Consider the following 6,000-nt stretch of genomic DNA (forward strand, 5'->3'; position numbering starts at 1 on the left):
TTGATTTAAACTGGACTTAAACAGAATTATTCCGCAATTAAATTAAATCGAAGAATTTGGTACAGACGTATTCAACCCCCCCTTCTACGTCTTATTGGACCTAACACCTAATAAATATTGTTCAATATAGCACCTAACCATCAAAATACAGCCAATCCTTAGCAAAAGACTACCAAATTATCTTCTTTCAAACAAAAGATAGCAATGATATTTTCCTTGGTCAACGAAATAGTTTTGCTAATAGTAATTATAGTGATCAAGAGGCAAGGTAAATGTCAATGTCAATAGGATCATCTTCAGTGTTGCTATACTTGAATGAGTTCTGTGACATGAGTCTTGTGGATCTCCTAGTAGGTGCTGAACTAGAACTCTGTTGAGTGGAAACATGGATATCCTTCCCAGCTTTTTTACCCTTCTCTTCACCTTTTTTGGATGACTAACTGCCCCCCTTAGATGATGATTGAGTACCTTCCTTCACCTCCTGATTCGCTTGCTTGGATGATTGAGGAGTGGAAATTGGTGGTGTTGAAACAGGTGGTATCCCTCCTGTAGCTCTGAAAGGAAGCTGTCGAGGAGTAGGCATGAAGACAGCTTTAAAACCTAGATCTCCCCTGAGCTTGTCCTGGAAAGTAGCATAATTTCTTCCAGACTACTGCCAATCCTCTGTTTGACCCACAATTAGTGGCATCTTCTTCCTGGGAAAATTCTTCAAAAAGGCCAACTCATCAACAAATTTACCTCTATCATTTGATATCAATGGCTCCCTCTCATCATCACCTGAACTTGCATATTTTTCCAAATCTGGAACTTCATCATTTTGCTCTGCAATTGCATCTTTTTCCCTCTCATTTCCATCATTTTGATTTGGCACCTCCTGATTTGGCACCTCTTCATTTGGCACTCCTGCAGATCGTCCTTTCCTTCGAATAGGAATTTTTTGCCTCCTCAATTCCTTTGCGGTTTTTGAATTTTGAATTTTTTGACCTTCATTCTGTGTTTTTGGCACCTCTTCATTCTGTGGTTCTCCTTGTTCAACCCTTGTAATTTCAGACTCTTCATCATTTTTTGGATGTCTTGTTGGGCACTTACTTCTATTATGCCCTATTTCCCTACAAATGGCACAATGCATGACTCTTCTGTTAGTAAACCTCTAAATTACTGGGCCCTCTACTGGCTGTGACTGATCTTGACTTCTATTTCCCCCTTCCCATTGCTCTCTCCTCCTTAATTTCTTTGGCCTTCCCCTCACTTTTTTTGGTATGTCTGGTGGCAACAACTCATTTGTTGAGTAAATTTTCAAAAATTCTTCCCCCTTAATAGCCTCCAAAGAATAATTATATATAACTGGCAAGATACAGGGGCCTCTTGTAATACTCAGAAAGATAGTCCACAGGGTTGTTCCTCCTATCATGAATTGCTACAATTGCATGGGCACAAGGTATGCCTGTTAAATCAAAAACCCTGCAATCACAGGATCTAGCATCTAGATCAACAGTGCATGTCCTTGTGGCACTCTTCACTTGTAGGCATCACAATTAAACCACAGAGAAGTAAAAAAAAAAGTACTTACAGAAATTGCAGCAAAAAGACCACCAAAACTAGACAAAAATTGCAACAAAATTTAGTAGAAAAGAGCACTTACTGAAAACCTCTTCATTCCATCCCATGATGCAGTCCAATGTTTGGACTCAGTCACCAATTTGTCAAGCCTTTTCTTAATTTTTGGACAGACCATGTTATCACTGTTTTTCATTCCATCCCTATTTGCCCTCATCTTTGTCAACAACTTAAAATGAATCTTTTGCATCATTGTAAGGATTGGCTGGTACCTAAATTATCACAGAAAAGACTATCTAAATTATAACAAAAAGGCTACTAAATTATAACAAAAAAAATTAGGAATTATCGCAAACCTCTCATTGATGATCCAAGCATTAAATGATTCAGACATTTTGTTGTCAAGATTGTCTGCTTGACAATGAGTCCCAAAAAATGCCTTTGTCCAAACATTTGCAGGGATTTGCTTCATGTGATCATGTGCTAATTTTGAAAGCCTCTCCATTTGCTTCATGGGTTTAGCATGTGCTCAGTATTCTCAATTTCAACAATTGAATGAGCAATTGGGAACATTTGATTGTTCCCATCTCTACCAACTGCTGAAAGTAGTTGCCCTCCACACACAGTTTTCAAGAAACAACCATCTAGACCAATGATTGGCCTACAACCTGATTTCCAACCAGCTTTCAGTGTAACATTAGTAGACATACTGTAAAAGCAAGGTAAGAAAACACAATCAAACACACAATACACATGTCTAGGGTTTACACATTCAAACATTTAAATCACAGAAAGGACACATAAGAGAGAAGGAAAGAGAGTTTACACACCCGAGACAACGCCGGATTTCAAAGTCACACACTGGCATGTAACCCCAGCTCTTCAGTTCTCCAAGCTCTGTACCATTGTGTTTAGATATTGAATTAGATTTTAGTTTTATTACATTAGATATCTAATTAGTTTTATTACATTAATGGATTACTTTACACGTTTGATGCCAGGTGTAGCAACGTATGTTTTTGTGGGCCTTTATATTACATCCGTTAATCCACGTATTGGTTCAACGAAATTTTCGTCAGGTCAATGCTCTCAGGGTAACGACGTGACATTATCCGTTACTAGAGTGGTACATATGAGACCACCAAAACTAGAATCGAATTATTGATACATGGCCCTGACTTCAGTGACCACATTGATACTTAACCCCTAAACTTTCACTTTCATTACAAGTGTGCACAGACTTGCAGATTATTTAAGAGGTCATCCGTAGAGATTTTTTATGAAGGGTCCAGGTCTTAGCATATGTATGCCAGGGAATTATTAACCAACAATCAGTTTTCTGGCCGTTGGATGAATATCCACCAATATGTCCAGCGCTTTTTTACCGCTGGACCGGGAAAAGCCCGTCCAGCAATAAAAAAGCGCTGGACAGACCTCGTCCAGCGCTGGACGTAGGTTATAATCGGGACAGTTGGAATTCATCCAACAGTCCATGAACTGTGGGTTGGGTAAACAGTATGCCAGGGACCGCTGCACTTTTATGAAATGCGAAAAGAGATTAGATCTAATAAAAATTTATAATTTAATTAAAAGATGATTGCTTATACACATTATGAAATCTTTTAAGTTCCGCCAAAAAAAATGAAATCTCTTAAGTTTTTTGTAATTAATAATAAAATTTATAATCTAATTAAAAAGATGGAGTTACAAAATACTACGGAATCTATTATTTTTTAGTGACCAATACATGGACAATATAGTTACAATTTTGTTTATATGTATCTTTCACACCTTACCCAAAAGTTAAACAATTATTCGTCTTTTGCTGCACAAGTTCTTATCCTACCCACAATTTTAGACTTGTAATCTTATTAAGAGCATCTCCAAGGCTGAGCACCTGTTAGGTATAAAGTCCAGCTGTCAATCTATTATACATAACAGGTGAAAAATGGACACTCCAACGGAGAGTCCTGTTATCTATATTTTTAGATAACGAAGAAAGCGCACGCTTATAACGAAGAAAGCGCACGCTACATCTGTTGATCCTAGTGCCCATCATCTATAATAATCCACGTCATTTTCATTTTAGTTTTCAATGTATAACCATAATCCTAGTCCAGATATTGTTTTCTTTTCTTAATAACATATAAAATACTACTTTGAATCCTTTTTTATATTTAGTTTAAAATATTTAATGTAATTTTAAAAACATGATATTAAAATATACAAATTATGTTTGTATGTTCATAATTATTATTTGTGTTATTTTATTTTTTTAATTTATAAAGTTATAATGTTATATCATGTTAAATGTAAAAATGTCATTTTATTATCAACTAAATTTGTAAAAATTCATATATACATTATTATTACATATCTTTTTTTATTAAATGTATTACTTTTATTTTCACTAATATAGAACAAGATTAGTAGTTCAATTTATTTAATTGTATATTTGAAATTAATAAATAATAATATTTTAAATATAGTCAATATCACTAAAATATTTTTTAATTAATTGAATTTTTCTTTTTTGGTATAAAAATTGTAGCAACTCAAACTTTAATTATAAAACGATTTTCTGCACCAAATTTTGACCATACAAACTACTGTATAAAACTATTTAATCAGTTGAATTGTCCTATAGCTCACAACAATCTTATAAATTGATTTCTGACCTAACATAAAGAGAACCTAAATAATAATAATAAATAAATAGGTCTAAGTAAACTAAATAACATATATTAAATCAAACGTGACAAAAAGATTATATTATACAAAATATATATTTTTTGATAAAATGGATTGATTTATTTGTTAGCTTGTGCTTTGCACGGGTTAAAAACTAGTATATTTTTAATATTAAAAAGATCGATGATTAATCCTTATAGATTGAATAAAATTTAGTTAATTAGAATAACATATGTCTTTATTTTAATTAATCAAAATATTATATATCTTTAAATAAAATATTTATTTGACTGAATTTATAAAATTTATTCATGAAATTTATTCATAATAAAAACGAATTATTTTAAAATACTATTATTAGATTTTGAAAATAATAAAATAATAAAATTTTAAATATAGCTAACCATTTTAGCTAGTAGCACCGGAGGACAAAGCTTACGATTTCAGCAAATTTTTACATAATCATCTATATTTATACTTTTAGCTAAGCTATCTCCCTTCGAGATGCTCAGCATCTCCAATGGAGATAGTTATAATTGTTAGCTAAAAGTGTAAATATAAATGATTAGTTAAAAATTTGCTGAACCTGTAAGCTTTTTGCTCCAGCGGTGTTAGCTATAATGGTTAGCTATATTTTAAAATTTTGTTATTTTTGTTATTTTCACATTCTAATAATTATATTTTTAAATAATAATTACTTATCGTGAATAAGTTTCTTGAATGACTTTCTTATAAATACAGTTAAATAAATATTTTATATAAATATAAAAAATAAATTATTTTCCGAATTTATTCTAATTAATTGACATGATATTATCATTTAAAAATCTATTATTTGACTATTTTCATATTTTAATAGCTAAATTTCACATAGTAGTTATGTATTGTAAATAAAATTAATAAATAAATTATTTTCTGAATTTAATCAAGTGAAGCTTTTCTACAAGAATATATGTTATTTAATTAATTAAAATTTTATTTTAATTTTATAAATTTAAAAATTAGGTACCAACAAGTGTGTACACGTGGTGTAAATTTTACGCTAATTTTTTTATACAAATATATATTTAATTATGATAATTAAAATAATATTATAAGACCGACTTATATGTTTTTCACCTTTTATTTTTGTTTTAAAATAAACTTTTTTATTTTTTAGATAAGTTAACATATAAAATTAATTTCATATAAAAAATACATTTCATATAGCTCAAAATTGATGTAAATTTTAAAAATGAGAAATATATATCGTATCTAAATATATATATATATATATATAATATTTTTCTTATAACTTCAAAAAGTTATAATTATATTTACTTTATTAACTTAATAACTCAATTTATTAAAATACACATTTAAATTTAAAATAAAATTTAAATATAAAACTAAACTAGTAATATACTTAATATAATTAATAAATATAAGAATTTAGGTATAAGTTTGTGAGGAAGCTGACGTGGATGTAATATAGATGACGCCCCTTCATTCAGCAAATGTAGCGTACTTGTTTTGCGGTAGGCAAAAAAATACCTAACGGGTGAGCCCGTTGGAGTGGCCCATTTTTAGAGTTATTAGGTATACAGCATGCGCTAGATAATATAGCTAACAGATGCACAGGGTTGGAGATGCTCTAAGTCACCATCTTTATACAGCCCACAATTCATTATTATATACCTGTAAGTTCATGTTCTCTAAACTTGCCTTCTTATTTCTTTTTTGTTGTTTTTTTGATTTTTAGAGTATCTCCAA

The sequence above is a fragment of the Daucus carota genome, chromosome 5 (assembly GCF_001625215.2).
Source record: "Daucus carota subsp. sativus chromosome 5, DH1 v3.0, whole genome shotgun sequence".
NCBI classification, from domain to species: domain Eukaryota; kingdom Viridiplantae; phylum Streptophyta; class Magnoliopsida; order Apiales; family Apiaceae; genus Daucus; species Daucus carota.